General features: G+C 40.3%; 1 protein-coding gene and 1 long non-coding RNA gene across 2 annotated transcripts in view; one reads left to right on the top strand and one right to left on the bottom strand.

The window, feature by feature from the left end:
- LOC141498741 (uncharacterized) overlaps positions 1–13,623 on the bottom strand; it is a 103,784-nt gene extending 90,161 nt beyond the window's left edge. Inside the window, exon 1 of the long non-coding RNA XR_012471699.1 lies at positions 13,480–13,623. This is a non-coding gene — a long non-coding RNA (uncharacterized LOC141498741). The remainder of the gene's footprint in view (positions 1–13,479) is intronic.
- A 118-nt stretch (positions 13,624–13,741) lies between these two features.
- MAPRE2 (microtubule associated protein RP/EB family member 2) overlaps positions 13,742–16,956 on the top strand; it is a 203,001-nt gene continuing 199,786 nt past the window's right edge. The window contains exon 1 of the mRNA XM_074199551.1: positions 13,742–13,804. The gene's annotated coding sequence lies outside the window, so the exon portion shown is untranslated. The remainder of the gene's footprint in view (positions 13,805–16,956) is intronic.

Below are 16,956 nucleotides of genomic sequence, written 5' to 3'. Positions count from 1 at the left end.
ATCTATGATCCTATATAGTAAGTCCTTGGTTGAGAAATTTTTGTTGAATTGAATGTAATACAGAGCCAGCAACTGATTTTTTTTCCTTAACTAGGGCCATCCGAGATAAGTTCAGAAGTCAGTCACCAATGCTAACTATTTTTAGCTCATGAAACTACCTATTAAAGTGTAGGTTTCCATTCAGCAATAGTGTAGAGAAATAATGCATCTTTGGAAGTATAAAGGGTATTTATGAGAAAGGGGAAATAAGATAGAAAGTGCTAAGACATAGGCAGGGACAACAGAAAATTGTGGACTGGTTAAATAATTTCATTGCTTTCATCGAACATGTTAATTCAAAATCCATCAGCACGCAAAGCTGTGCTGGGTATTCTAAGAAGAAAGTTAAATAGATACAACTTAATTCACCTTTCTTCTTTTCCCAAAGTCCTAGCAAGAGGCCATTCTGCTTCCTTCCTCCAATATTTTAGACTTTTCTCCTGGGCATATTCTGAGGTTTTTCTAAGAGAATTTAGTCCTAAAAATGATAGGAAAACACACCGGGGGGAGGCAGTTAGATGGAAACTAGGTGGCTCAGTGGATAGAACACCTACCCTAGAGTCAGGAGGACCAGAGTTCAAATCCAATCTCAGATATTTAATAATTGCCTAGCTGTGTGACCTTGGGCAAGTCACTCTTAACCCCATTGCCTTAAAAAAAATAAAATGTAAAAAAAAACCAGACAAGGGTCTACTGAAAATAATGACCATAGTGAAATAACAAAATTACACATACTTATTATTAGCAGGGATAGTAATTATAATCATGATTAATTATTCTATTATTAGTAATAGAAATAAAAATCACATTTAAATGGTACTTAGTGCTTATAGTATACTTTTAATTCTTAAAACTATACCCTGAGTGCTTAGCTCACTGAAGGTAGGGGAGTGAAGAGAGATTTCTGAGGTTTGTCCTCCATCCAAAGGAACAGGACTCTGGGGTCATGACCACATTCAGATCCTGGTCGAAGTCTAGGCCTCCCCATAGAACAGGGACCCCCCCCACCCCCCCTGTGGCAGAGGGGTATGTTTGTGGTCATTCACAGACCAGGAGAGCAGTCAGAGCCTCACACACTGAGGTCCTTGTGTGTGTATGTGTGTGGGGGGGGGGTTGTCCCAATAATACTCAAAAGCTCAGGAAGCACTCCAAAACCAGGCACAGGCTGGGGAAATGAGTAAACAGAGGGGGGTAAAAAGGAGGAACTGAATCATTGACATATATTTTGTCTATGATCCCAAGGAAGACCGAAATACTCAGTCTGAAGATGAGGAAGTACAAGCTTATGTATCTAAAGACTCCAATAAAAATGGAAGTTGGGCTCAGGCTATGACAGAGCTTTAAAAAGATTTTGAAAATCAAGTAAAGGAGATAGAAGAAAAACTGGAAAAAAGAAATGAAAGAGATGCAGGAAAAACATGAAAATGAAGTCAGAAGCTTAGTCAAGGAGATCCCCCAAAAAATGCTAAAGAAAATAACATGTTAAAAACCAGCTTAGGTCAAATGGATAAAACAGTTCAAAAAGTTAATGAGGAGAAGAATGCTTTAAAAAGCAGAATTGGCCAGATAGAAAAGGAGATAAGAAAGCTCTTTGAGGAAAACAAATCCTCCAGCTGTAGAATGGAGCTAAAGGAAGCTAATGACTTTATTAGAAGTCAAGACACAATACTTCAACACCAAAAGAATGAAAAATTAGAAGAAAATGTGAAAAAAAAACAACTGATCTAAAAAACAGATTCAAGGAAGGATAATTTTAAAATTATTGGGATACCTGAAAGTCATGACAGGAAAAGAGCCATGACCTCATTTTTAAAGAATTCCTACAAGAAAATTGCCCTGATATCCTAGAAGCAGAGGGCAAAATAGAAATTGAGAGAATCACTGATCTCCCCCGGAAAGAGATTCAAAAAAAAAAAACTCCCAGGAATATTATAGCCAAGTCCCAGAACTCCCAAGTCAAAGAGGAAATATTACAGGCAGCCAGAAGTACACAATTTAAATATCATGGAGCTACAGTCAGGATCACACAGGATTTAGAAGCAACTACATTAAAAGCTTGTAGGGCTTGGAATATAATATTCTGGAAGGCAAAAGGGCTTGGAATGCAACTAAGAATCAACTACCCAGAAAAACTGAACATCCTCTTCCAGAGGAAAAGATGGACTTTCAATAAAACAGAGGAATTTCAAATGTTCCTGTTGAGACGACCAGAGCTGAGCAGAAATTTTGATCTTTAAGTATAAGGACTCAGGTGGAGCATAGAGAGCAGAGGAGAAAGGTAAATTATGAGGGACTTAATGATGATTAACTGTATGTATTCCTGCATTGAAAAATGAAGCTGATAATGCTCACATGAGTCTCCTCATTTGGTAGAACAGGTAGAAGGAGCTTTTATAGATGAAGCACAGGAGAGAGCTGAATTTGAAGATATAAGATATTATAAAAATGGAGTCAAATGTACCGAGAGTAAGAGAAAGGAGAGGTGGAATAGGCTTAGATACTTCATGTAAAAGACCTTTTTTGCAATGAGCTTTTGCAATGATATGGAAGTGGGGGAAGGCGAAGAGGAATGAGGGAACCTTCATTCTTATCAGAAATGGCTGAAAGAGGAAATAGCATACACACTCAATAGGGCATAGACATCTGGAGTAAAGAGGAGAGAAGGGATGTGGGTGATGGAGGAGAGGGTAGATCATGGGAGAGAATAGTCAGATATATCTCATTATCTTTTTTTTTACTTTTTGTAAGGTGCTGGGATTGGGTGGCCTGTCCAGGACAACAGAACTGGGTGCTTGCTGGGTCTCTGGGGTTGTATGTGGGCTTGGGGGCCTCTTGGTCCCAGGACTGGTATTCTGTCCACTGCACCACTTGGCTGCCCTGCAGCACATTTTGGAAGGACGTGGTGAAGGGAGAAAGAGAATATAATATATAGTAGTGGGGAGGAATGGATGGAGGGATTTGTAGTCAGTAGCAGCAACTGTGGAAAAGTATGGAGGTGGCTTCTGTGATAGACTTATGATGAAGAATTCAATCCACCCAAGACAGAGCTGATGGTATCAGAACACAGACTGAAACACATTTTTTTCTCTTTCTTTTACTATATTTCTCATGAGGTTCTATATTTTTGTAGGGGGGAGGGGATATTATGTTTGCCCTTAAACAAGAATATTTTAGCAATGTATAAAGACTATTACCTTTAGGATATGATTTCTCTCTCATCACATTCAACTTGGATCAATGTATACCATGGAAACAATGTAAAGACTAGAACTGCCTTCTGTGTGGGGGAGGGGGGGGCAAGATTGGGAGAAAGGTTGTGGAATTCAAAGTAAATAAATAAATAAAAGGAAAAAAAGAATGTAAACTTGTTGAGAGAGGGGAGTATTTTTTTCCTTTTCTTTGTATCCCCATTGATTAATGTAATGCTTGAATCGTAAGTGCTGGCTAACATTTGGAACAAAAAATAATAAGTAGAAATTGCTGAGAAATATATTTAGGCTTGATGTTTGTCCTTCATTCTTTTTATTTTTTTAGGTTTTTGCAAGGCAAATGGGGTTAAGTGGCTTGCCCAAGGCCACACAGCTAGGTAATTATTAAGTGTGTGAGACCAGATTTGAACCCAGGTACTCCTGACTCCAGGGCCGGTGCTTTATCCACTGCGCCACCTAGCCACCCTGTCCTTCATTCTTGAAGAAGACATGATATAGGGGAGGTGATGCTATGTCCAGCACTGAATTGGATTTGAGTGAGGGGGTGCTATTCTGAGTCACCAACCTCAATTTCTCCTCCAGAGTCATTTGAGTCCAGTGACCAAATATAAATCAGGTCAACTGGAGATGGTCTTGATATCAAGGCAATCAGGGTTTAGTGACTTGCCCACGGTCCCATAGCTAGCAAATGTCAAGTGTCTGAGGGTGCATTCGAACTCCCATATTCCTGACTTCCTGACTCCAAGGTTAGTGCTCTATCCACTGCACCATCTAGCTGCCCATAGGCTTAATGTCAGGAAAAATTTCTTGACCATTAAAGCTAGTCAAATTGGAATTCATTGCCTCAAGAAGTATGGAATCCCCCCACACACACACACACACTGGAAGTCTTAAGCAAAGGTTGGATGACCATTCATTAAGAAGATTAGACTAAGGATTCTTTTGGAGCTTAGGCATCACTTTAAGAAGAGAGAAGGTTTGGAACAGCTAAAGTAGAAATCACCAATAAATGAATAAAAGCATTACCTTAGAAGACAGTTGAGATTAGATAATAAGATTATGTAAGTAGTTTAAGTATCTCTTTAGTATCTCTAGGAACATTTAATCACTCAGAGATAGGAACAAAGGAGACCAAGTCAGAAGCCTGTGCAAACCCTGACCTATCTTCTCTAATTTTTAGTCTTAAAGTTTTTCTTACTTGTCAATCAATGAATCAGTAAACAGTATGCTATTTAAGTAAGAGAATTTAGCTCTCAACTCTGTATTTCTCATAAAATTATTTTTTGATTTATTTCATTTTGAACTTAAGAAATAAAACAAGTGTTTCTATAGCATAAGGGATCAAGAAGATGATTGTACAAGAAATTGCAAATCTAGTATATACAACTTGCTATTCCTTTCAATTCTTTTGTAATTCTTTTCTTTTTTTTCTACCCCATATGCTTCCATTAGCCACAAATATATATACTATATGTAAAATCATTCTATGCATACTTCTATCAGTTTTTTCCTCTGGATATAGCTAGCTTCTTCTTTCATATGTCCTTTGTGCTTAATTTGGGTATTTATAATAGTCATGATGGCTTAGTCATTCAAAGATGACTTACATTTGACCATGTGAAAGTGAACACAGCTGTTACTGTATATAATGAATCTCTTGGTTCTGTTCATTTTATTCTTCATTATTTTGTACAAGTCAATCCATATTTTTCTAAGATCATCAAGCTCATCATTTCTTATAGTACAGTAATATTTCATCATAATCATATACCACAGCTTGTTCAGTCATTCCCCAGGTAATGGACATCCATTTAATTTCCAGTACTTTTTCATCATAAAGTGAGCAGCTATAAATAAGATCTTTAGATTCTTGGATGATAGCTAAGGCTTTCATGGTACACACTTATGCATGTCTTTGGATTTATTAAGATTTCACTCCATAATCCTGCTAGATTTGAAAGCAGGAAAACCAAGGTTTGCATCTTGCCTCTGATATTTACTAACTATATGATAGGTCAAGTCATTTAACCTAAACCTCAGTTTTCTCAGCTGCAAAATGTACCGTAACTGCACTAACTGTTTCTCAGATCTGTAAAGGTCAAATGAATTAGTATATGTAAAGTCTTCTACAAACTTTAAAGTGTTATGTGTTTCAGTAAAAATTACTGTTATCACTACAATAATTTACTGTGCCCTATTAAGGGTACACTTAGAGTACAATCAACTGTATCTTAGACAATCATTTCCAGGATTTTTGAGGATGTTCCAAATTTGCTTAGTTGAAACAGTTTTTCAAAGTTGTAATTTAACAATAGCTTCTAGGGTTCTTGTGACACTTAAAAGCATGGTTGCAAAGAGCAAATTAAATACTATTAGATTTACTGATCAAAATGTCTAATCCACTGTTGAGAGAAGAATGAATATAACATGCTTTCATTCACTTTCACATGTAAATTATTTTTAGAGCAGCCAACTTTGTTCAGTACTTGCTATGAATTTATTCTACCAATGGAATTTCTTTACAAAGTCAGGATGGTTGATTGTTTCTACACTTTTCCTCTGTCAGACATGAAAAATATTCTATGATCTAAATCTGTTTGTAAGGATCATGCTGATAAACAAGAACAACATAAACACATGTGATGTCCCCTTCTATTACCTAGATTTAGCAGAGCATGAAATTTCTGTTCAGGGGCAGAAGCAATATTCTTACATATCATATACCATATAATGATGACAAACAACAACTAAGATAGACATCCATGATTGATGCTCATGTGACATTTGGGAAAAGAATGGTATCTTCAAATGTGGGGGGAGAGAATGTAATGTGACTTAATGAATATCTTGTACTCCTATGCTAAAGTGGAATCATGCTAGGAAGAATCAGCAGAGTTCCTCTGAATAGCTATTTGGTGGAGTTATGTAAAGCCATCTAGAGTTATATGAAGTAAATACATTTTTGTACTTTTAAATTTTTACTTAAAAGCAGCCTTTGTATTTTAAAATATGATACATTTATCACAATAGGAAAAAACAGAGTTTGTCCTATTTGGGTGAAACTAACAAGCTTTGAAGGTCACCAAGATTACTATGCTACTGTGTAATTTCTGAGTAACAACTGTTGGTGTACCATCATTCTTTCCTCAACAGAAAATTATAGTTGAGGTGAAAGTCCTTTTTAATTTACTAAGCAAAGTCAAGCTCTATTAAGGAAAAGAGTGAGTCTAAGCACATGCAATCCATTTTTAGTTTTATGGACCATTCTTCAGACATGTGAATCCACAGATAAGAAACAAAACTCAGTCTTCCTACACAACTCATCTCATAATACTGCCTGCTGGTTAGCCTTGGGTGATATCCCTGATCTTCCCTTTTGGCAGAGTGACTAGGTCTGGACCAGTATCTACTAGGGTTCTCACTTTTTCTCTCCTCTTTCCTCATTACATGGGTTGGGCTAGATTTTCCCTAAAAAAATGACAAAGTCAGAACTTGGTTGGCCTAAGAGTAAAGCAAGGCTCAAACAGTTTCTTTGATGCAGCTTTCTAGGGGCCTCTACCTATGTCACCTGGCTTCCTGGTCACTTAGAGGTATAAAAGGCACCACTCACATAAAGTCAATATACTTCAGACTTTGTGGATGGCCCAAACCAGATAAGGGACCATACTCTACTCTGGCTAACCAAAGGAATTTCTATGTGAAAATGAGAAGAACTATGTCACCAGTGATAAGCATTGTTGTTAAGTTATGCTTAACAAAATCCTTTTTTGTTAACTATTCAAACACCTATCAGAGCCTAATTTCATTCCAACACTGAATCTGAACTAATAGAGTACTGTATCAGAGTCAATATCATCCTATTTGGGTGAGGGTACAAAAATATGCTTAATTCAGGTAGTTACCTAATAATCTGAAGAGATTACAAGGTAGTAAGAATTTATTTGGAACTCTGACAATATCTCAGTTAATGTGAATGACATTATGGACTTTATTTTAGACTAAAGATGAATTGGGTGGCTCAGACCACTGTTAGACACAGCAACTTTTTTTTCCTAGACCTGTAAAAGGGCATCTTCATTGATGAATTGGGGGTTTTTTGGTCATTTTTGCCATGTTTCAAATCAGGACAGTCCAGAAAGTGGCAATGCCAAGAATTAATCTAAAGGAATTCACAGTTCCTCTTCCATCCTAGAAGCCAAAACTGTCTTGGGACAGAAATGAATTGGGCATGCAGAGCTTGCCACTCATATAGCCTTATAAGATATTTTCTCAGTTTCTAAGTCAGAGATCCATGTTTCTTAGAGAAGCATAAGCTTTGGGAATATCTCTCTAGACGCTTCAAATTTGAATGTTCTAGAAACTAGCTTATTAAGGGGAAATATAATCAATCTTGGACCTAGAATCATAGAGGCAGTGAAAGACCAAAGCTAAAGGGAGATTCAAAGACATGGACTATTAAATGGTACCAACTATTCTCATAACACAGGAAAAGAGTTGCCTCTTCATTTCCATTTTCCATAATCTTTAAAATAGGAATGTCCAATATTTTAGCTCTTCTGGGCCTTGGATCCAACAAAAACCCTCCAAGGATTGCAAGCAGAATTCATTCTCATTCATAAATAGAATGCAATCCACAAGAAGCACAATAACTTGATGGGCCAGAAGGCTGCTTTAGGGCCTATAGGGGTTAAAGAGATTCATCAGAATGTAGGGGTGATTGACTCCTCAGCAACACCAAGTTTGTTTCCCATCTAAGGGAAGTCCAAATCACAGGGTAGTAATAAAATTCATCAGAACCACAGAAGCATGAGGGGGGAAGATGGAATTCAGGAAAAGAGAAGAATTTTATCAACTATATTGGGATATTGCTAATAATTTATTTTGCCTTTTGTGGGGAGTAAAAGTTTTCTGAATATGGATTTAATATGCATTATTAACTCACAGAGGATGCTTACATAGGAAGCTGTAAATGAACTACATTCTGAGAGGAAGAAGACCATACAAGCCAAAAAATAGAAAAAAAAAATTGATTGAGGTGGTGAGAATCCCTTAAGATTGAATCCTGTCAATGCAGGTCCAGAGTCTAGCATGGTGGATTACAGATTGCACATAGAAAAAAATTAAGAACAGTTTAATTTTTAGTTCCATGAAAGTAACTTCAAAACTCTAAGAATCTATGATTTTGTCAAAGGAAGTTCTTCTACCATTGCAGCCTGAAAAAAATAGGCTGTTACGGCCAAAAGAACCCAATTTATTAACTTGTAGTAATAGTTCTGGCGAGAAGCTTCTCATACTCTAGTCAAACTGTTACTCGGACACCATAGTCTCATACATGACCTAGAGACACTTTAGGGTCACAATTGATTGTTAACCCAAGAATGAGACTTGGAATTCCTATGGAATTTCATTACAGCAGATTCAGTCCAATTCTCTACTAGCCTGTCAAGATCTTTTTTGGATACTGGCAATCAATTTGTGTAAGAGATCCTTCCCATTTTTACAAATATGATTAACATGGCCTATGTGCCCTTACCCAGATTACTGATAAAAATGTTCAACAGCACAGGGCAAGCACAGAGCCCTGGGTCATTCCAACCCCAGATGACCTTGAACCCTGAAAGATTTTCCAACTTAGCAGAGTGTGTCATAGTGTAGGTCAGAGTATTATGTCAGAGTATGTGCAGTGAGCAAAACTTTTCAGAACCTAACATCACCTTTACACAATAATGAATCCAAGTAGGAAATATAAAACAAAGTAATTCAAGACTGAGACTGAATTAGGAAGTAAGACAACTTCTACCTGCCTCTGTCCTACATTCTCCAGATTTTCAACCTAAAACAGTTCTCTAACTTTAATTTTGGAAGGCAGTTAAGATAGTGAATCCTGTCACTGTTTTCTTTATTTGTCATTAAGAGATTATTTTATCTGCTACTTTGAATTCTCTCCTAAGCAAAAACAAGAGATACAAAAGATAGAAGGGAAAAGGCATGGTTTTGAAAGCATTCATGGATTGATGGTACAATTTTCTTTTTTCATTTACAGCAGGTAAAACGTCAAAGTTAGTATGTCTGATTTTTATCATTACTGTTGCCATTCCTAAAAAATATTTGGAAGGTCATTTTAGACAAGTGGCAATTCAACTTTAAAAAATCCAGCTGGTTCAACTTTAAATTGACATTTCATTTGGGAGAAAAGCATGTGTTTCTTCTGTTTGCAAGAACAGAACTAGAATCCATGGTGAAAGCATTATGTGAAGTTTCTCTCATGCAACAACTTAATAATGTTGATGAAGAACAGGTTGTTAACAAGGCCTCTAACTGTATCTCCATGTAACAATGATTTCCGGAGATGAGCAATGTATTTGAAAAATGAGCCTTCTGGGAACACTTCCTATGATAGGCACTAATATGAGCATGGAATCATACAAATTAACTTAGACACATGTAACCCAACTGCTGTACCTGAACAACAATCCCTAACAAATCAACAGACCTCCTGTGAAGATCTGCCACTCCCAAGGAAACCCTTTCCATTTTGGAATAGCTCTAATTATGAGGTCATTTTTATGGATTTCAAACGTAGATATACTTCTTTGCAACAGGCATTCAATGCTCCTTCTGTCACTCTCTAGGACCAAGTAGGACAAGTCTCTCTCCCACCATATCTTCTCCTAGACCTACCCTTTTCTAGGCTAAACATTCCCAGTTTTTTCATTAAATTCATTCCTTGGCATGAACTGATGACCCTTCACTCTTCTGGTCACTGTCCTTTTAGACAACTCCGTCTAGCTTGTCTCATGTGGAAAATTAGTTATTTTAAACCTGGAAGAATTCAAAATCAATACATCAGAAATATTATCTTAAATTAGATGGAGGATGTTCTGAGCATTAATAAGACTCATGGAATGATGTCAAGACCCGTTAGTATCCTCCTCTGGATGTTTTCCTGTTTATTAATGTCCTTCCTAAAATACAGGGTCTTGGGGTGGCTAGGTAGTGCAGTGAATAGAGCACCTGGAGTCAGGAGGACCTGAGTTCAAATCCGACCTCAGACAATTAATAATTTCCTGGCTGTGTGACCTTGGGCAAGTCACTTAACCCCATTGCCTTGCAGAAAACAAAAAAAAAACCCTAAAATACAGGGTCTGGTACTAACACTAGTGAGATTCTGCAGAAATCCCATAACTAGCATTGACTCCTCCCTCTCTGCCAAGTCCTTTTCTTCCTTTAAGGACTAGCTTAGGTATAACCTTCTCTGTGAAAACTTCCCCAACTCCCCAGATAAAAGTAAGTTTTCCCTCCTCAGTTTTTCTAGAGAAGATACCTGGACTACTTTGTACATTTCACATTTAACATTTTAAATGTCTTGGGTACATGTTGCTCTATCCTAGAAAATTCAAAGCTCCTGCAAGGCTACCACTGTGTCATTTTGAGTGCTGAATTCTAGGCCTTGCACACATTTTAAAGTGTGTACTGTGTTTAATTAAATGAAAGTCTGTAGGATATAAACATCCTTTCCCTGATAGCAGTTAAATTGTCAGTATTTGATGCCAAACTTATTTTCAATGCTTTCTTTAAAAAATAAAATTTTTAATCATTAATATTTACTATGTAGATATCTATATGCAAATATAATTATTATTTAATGGAGGTAAAATTCTATTTATTCAACAACTATTTATCAAGTTCTGTTATTCACTGAATTACTAACTGTGGAGAAATAAGAATTTAGAGTTTTGTGGTTTGGAGAGAAACTGAGTAAGCATTTGAAAATACAGGCTTGAAAGTCATGAAGAAGATCATAGCTATAGCTACAGAGTTATATCTTAATTTTAAAGTTCAGGAGGTAAGTGTAGAATGTCTCGAATTGGTTACAAGAAAGGCGGTATAACATAAGAAGAACATAAGGTCAATGACATAAACTTGGGGAAAGGCCACCTTTAAGAAATAGGAAGAAGAAAAACCAGGAGAGGAGACAGAGAAGCTCTTCCCCTTTCCCCACCCCCCCCATCTAAATTTATCATTGAGTACATAGTTTGAAATAAGAAAACCATCTAAAGATTTGTAGTAATGTCAGAGAAAATGTGCACACCTTACCAAACTTTTACCCTCTCAGATTCTAAAATAGATAATTCATCAGACATGCAGATGGACACTTCAGAGATGAAAATTCATGCTGCTTTCATGCCAATTTCAAAGAATTGTGTGATATATCAAGATTTGAAGTTTTTTTGGAAATAAAACAGAACTCTAATTTGCATGATTTTTTCTGTCATATTAATTCATTTAATATTTACCAAGAGCCTCTTATGTCCCAGACTTTGTAATAGGTGCAGTGGGAGTAACCAGAGTGCAAACTGGGTTATGCCGGGGTATGAGTGGGGAGAACATCCCAGTTTAGTAATATTTGGGGCCAGGCAGCTGGATTGAGTCATGGAGGCATAACAATCAGCACCTGCTATTTCTTTACCAAAAAAAAAAAATCTTAGACACATAGTTGCCAGTTTGGATCCCCTTCCTTACTTTCAAACAGCTGAGGGACAGACTTTTTGAGTTCTTTTTTAATTTTCTTTTTAACTAGGTTTCACATACACACACACACACATATATTCTCAAATATATACATATATTTCACATATATACAAAAAGAGTAGAGTGCATCCTAAAAAAGATCTGAATGCAAAGCACAACTCCTCCCACTACTACCTAGGTAACTTTAGGTAAACCACTTTCTTTTGTGTATCCCAGTTTATTCATCTGTAAATGACAGAGCTGACTTTTTGATTTTAAGGTTTTTGCAAGGCAATGGGGTTAAGTGGCTTGCCCAAGGCCACACAGCTAGGTAATTAAGTGTCTTGGGTTAGATTTGAACTCAAGTACTCCTGACTCCAGGGCCTGTGCTCTATGCACTGTGCCATGTAGCTGCCCATCTAATTGACTTCTAATGTACTTTCCACTTCTAAATCTATGCTCCTAAACCTATGTATTTGTGGAATGTAGAAAAAGAAACATTTCTTAAGCACTTATTATTTGCAAGGCACTGTGCTAGAGCTAAGCACTTAAGAAACAGTCTTTTTAGAAATATCGTTATCTTCATTTTATAGTTGAGAAAATGGGGGTCAAGAGAGGTGATTTGCCCAGGTAGTTAGTGAATGAAGATTGAAGGGGACTGGGGTCTTCCCAACTCCAGGACTAGAGCTCTATCTGTGATACCACCCAGTTGGCAAGGTGAATGATGATGGTTTTGGTAAGGTGAAGCACATTTCCTCTGGCATTACTATAAATCTTTAGATGGTTTTCTTATTTAATTCAAAATAAGTACTTGGAGGGTGGCTAGGTGGTACAGTGGATAGAGCACTGGCCCTGAGTTCAAATTCGACCTCAGACACTTAATAATTACCTAACTCTAACTGTGTGGCCTTGGGCAAGCCATTTGCCTTGCAAAAAACCTAAAAAAAATATGTGCTTAGTGTGCTTTGCCTTATTTGTACTCCTAAAAGCCTGATCTATCACAAACTCTCTGACTTGTAGAGTTTTGAATCTAAACTGCAGACAGGATTTTTGTTTTGATTTAAGATGTATAAAAAGTATAGGGAATTCTGAGTATGATGTCTGACACTCCCTACACCGATGCACATCAGAAGTTCATTAGAAATGTGGAGCCTCGGTGAGTTGCCTTGGAGAGGTTAAGTGATTTGCCCAGGATCCTCCGACTAGTATTTGAGGCAGGACTTGAACTCCAAGAATGTTGGTTCATCACCTAGCCAGGCTGGCTCTGCAGCTGAAGTTAAATAGCAACAAAAGGTTGTACCCCAAGTGCCAGAGGATCAGAGCTTGAGGGCTCCGCCACCTTCCGTGCCATCTAGTCCACGTCTCTCCTTTTACAGAAGAGAACAGCCCAGGTAAGAGAGCAAGGTGCACAAGAAGGAAGGGATTAGAGGAAGGTTTTGATAACTTTAGAGCCAATATTTCCAAGACTTTATAAGAGTCTGAGGAGCCGGAGCAGAGGTTTTACGGTAAGCTACAGAAGTTAAAAGAAACTTCCATAGCCAAGGCGGGGCCTTGACCAGCTTTCCCCTCAGAATTAATTTAATTCGAAAACTGACTCTATCGACAAATTAGTCTTTCGCAGCGTCACCCCAGTTGGTGTTTAATTTTCAAAAGAGGCCAAGGCTAATATCAACCGCAAACGTGAGGGAAGCCTGACCAAAAGACTCCACCTTGTTATTACCGTGGATGACTATCCCTGTTCAGGTGTCGGACGGCGCTAGGTGCCCTTCTGGCGGCGGCCCGGCCGAGGGTCTCGCGCAGCGGCGCGCGCCGAGGCCCGGCGCCCCGCAGGCCAGCCGAGGCGGGACGCGTCCGCAGCGCGGCGCGGCGCGGTCCCCGGGGAGGCTCGGCCGGCGGCCCCCGCAGCCGCGCGGGGGGCGGGGAGGAGCGCCGGGCGGCGGCGGGTCACGCGGGCCGCGGGGGCGGGGCGTGGGGCGGGCTCTGGGTGGGTGGAGAAAACAAAGCCCCCAGCTGTCAGCGGAGGGAGAGCGGCGGCGGCGGAGCAGGTGAGTGGGTGCGCGGAGCGCCCCGCGGGCCCCCGCGCCCTCGCCCCTCTCCCGCGCGCCTCGGAGCCGCGTCCCGCTCCCGAAGCGGCCGGGCGGCGCGCTCGGGGTCGGGGCGGCGGGCGCCCCAGCCGGGGAGCCGAGCGGGGCAAGAAGTTGCGAACCGCCGCCCGGGCAGCCCCCGCGTGCCCTGGCCGGGCGCCCGGGCGTGCCACGCTGGCAGGAGCCCGCAGCGGGGGCCCCGCCGGCGGTGTCCTCTCACCTGGGCGCGGGGCGCCGGCCGGGCGTCCCCTCGGTCCCCGCTTCCCTCCGGGACTGGCCGTCTGAAGGGGCTGGCGGGGCGGGGGCGGCGGGGCCGGCCTCCGCGGTCCCCGGGGGAGAGGACACTCATGGGCCGGGGCAGCTCCCGCGGGAGCCTCCGCCTGGCCCGAGGCGCGGGGGCCGCCCGGGCTGGCCCCGGAGTTTTGTCTCCTCTTTTCGGCGTGGGGAGGGGGCGCAAAAGTTAGGGACAGAAACCGGCCCGGAGAGGAGCCCCGTCCCGGGGAGCCGGGGAAGCCGGCCGGGCCCCGAACGGCGCCTGCCCTCGCAGTCCGGGCTGGCTGGGCCGGCCGGAGCCTCTCCAGACCTCTCGGGCATCTCTAGAGATCTCGGGCTCCGTGACTAATCCTAATCACAGGCTGAGTCTTCCCCGGTGCCCCCGGCTGCTTGGCTTCGTCTTGATTAGCATAGTATCGGCCCCGAGGCCAGTTCTAAGGCTCTGGAGGCATTGTTCCCTCTCACCTGGGCGTCCTTAGTTCCTATCTCCAGATTTATAGTTGCCGAACTTCAAAGAGAATTTAGGGCCCATTGTAGAAGACAAAGTGAGTGATTAAGAACCACCCTACAGAGCTACCTGGCCTCGAGGGAAGCTCACCTGAGTTTCAGACCCGGCTTGGAATACTGACTGATGTGTCGTGTGTTTGACTTTGGCCACATCCGTCTTTTACTTTTTGAGCATCAGTTTGCTCGTTTATAAAGCTGGAGGGAAGGATGAGGGTAGTTGCTTCCATCTCCAAATGTATAACCTCAAAGGATGAAGGAGGAGAGGAGAGGAGAGGGAGAGAGAGAGAGAAGAATGAGGAGGGGGGGGAGGAGGAGAGAGAGGAGAAAATGGAGGAGAGAGAGACAAGTTAGGAGGAGGAGAGAGGGGAGAGAGAAGAAGGGGAGAGGAGGAGAGAAAGAGGGGGGTGGACGGGAGGAGGAAAGAGAAATTCTTGTCTTGCTAATTTGACTTATGGCAGTATCCCATCTTTTTGCCGGAGGGATTTTCTGCCAAACTAATTTGAACACTAGGAATGAGAGATGTGTCAGCAATACCAAGTTTTGGAAAGATTAGGGAGTGTCCCTGGCCCACATTGTGTGAGCTTAAGACATTACACCTTGAACTGGAATACTGATGCTCTTAAAGAAGACTGAACAAAGTGAAAAACCAGCTGTGCCAAGCAAAATGCCAGTTTGACAACTTGGGTAGGTAAAGAAAGAAAGACATGCTGATAAATGAATGTTATCCATAGAATGGCTTGAACAAACAGGAGAAGTTATGGCCTTTTTGAGGACAGCAGGACTTGATTGTTGACCTAACAACCTCCCTCTGTGTTCTGTTTCATGTTTAAAAGATTGAAAATTGTAATCAGAATGACTCCCCAATTCTTGTACCATTGTTGAGGAACAAACAGGTAGTAGAAACTTTTATCTGAGTAATGACTAATGTAAAGAGTTGGTGAGGTGGTAAAACCTATAACAGGGAATGCATCCAAGGCAGAAGCACGCTCTACTGTACCAGAGGTTGGGCTACTATCACTGTATAGGAAGCAATTACAGCTTAAAATATTTACACATACATACCAAACTCCTTTGGGTATCTTTGCTTATCAGAGCCTCTCCCTCTCTCTGAACCTTCTTACACTGTTTCAATTGGAACTCTCACCCTGTAGTCATTCAGGGAAGAACACTGCCCAGACTCTGTGGGAGGCACTTAAAGAAAGGTTATGAAATTGTAATGTATATTTCTGTTAAACAGAAGGATTTAGGTTTAATTCAAAAGTACAGTAGATAGGTTGGTTTATAATAATTCTTGTGAGCACCTTTTTTTTAAATGTTAAAGCTCTATTGACAGCGGAGTATGGATCAATAAATCTCATTAGTTAGGCTATTTTTCCACACGTGTGTATATAAGAATAACCCTTCCATTGTGCTTTATACTGAACCACTAGAGATAAGTAAGAGCTAGGAGCATTAGTTTGTGAAAGAGAAGACATGGACGTTCAAAATAGTATTGCTCTTTGTTACCTCTGTGACTTGGGTTATGTCACTGAATGTTCTGCATTGTAAAATAAGAGGATCTGCCCATAATTTAGACTTGCCCTCAGATAGTACCTACTAACATAGTAGATGTTTAGTAAAGACTTATCTATTGATTGGTTGGGTAGTTGATGAGATAATGTCTAAGGCCCCTTCTGGCACTTAAACACAGGCTTTATAATAGATCTATTCAAATAGAAATTGTTATGCTTGACTTTAGTCAATAATTTTAACCCACATATCACTTATTTAAGCCCAAAACATGATCCTGAACTTAATATCTTTCAGTGTTCCAAAGACCCATGATATCATTAGTATGAATACTTTTTCCACAGTAAGAAATTATAAACCATCTATACCGTAGTAAATGATCTGTTACTGTGACTGAAAAAAAATTCTTTGATCAGTTTTCTGGTTCTGAACCTCTCTAGGCTGGTCCTTCGATGATAGTTGCATAATGTTCCACTGGAGTACTCAAAATCTTTCCAGCTTAGAATGACATGTCAGAATTTGTGAGATAGTCTTTTGGGAATACACAGTCATCTCTGGAAATGCAGGATCATCTCTGTAACACAATAAAACTTCAGAAGAGGATTGAGGTTGGAGTTATTTAAATTCCTTTTGGAAAAGATTATAGCATTGGGGGAACAACTAGGTGGAACAGTTAATATAGCTCTGGGCCTGAAGGTTGGGAAGCCCTGAGTTCAAATCCAGCCTCATACATTTTTCTACTTGTGTGATACTGATCGCTTAACTGTTTGCCTCAGTTTCCTAATCTGTAAAATAAGCCAGAGAAGGAAATGACAAACCACTCC

This window comes from Macrotis lagotis, chromosome X, assembly GCF_037893015.1.
Source record: "Macrotis lagotis isolate mMagLag1 chromosome X, bilby.v1.9.chrom.fasta, whole genome shotgun sequence".
In the NCBI taxonomy this organism is placed as follows: Eukaryota; Metazoa; Chordata; class Mammalia; order Peramelemorphia; family Peramelidae; genus Macrotis; species Macrotis lagotis.
The sequence above is the reverse complement of the archived record's forward strand: the minus strand, read 5'-3'. Positions and strand labels throughout refer to the sequence as shown.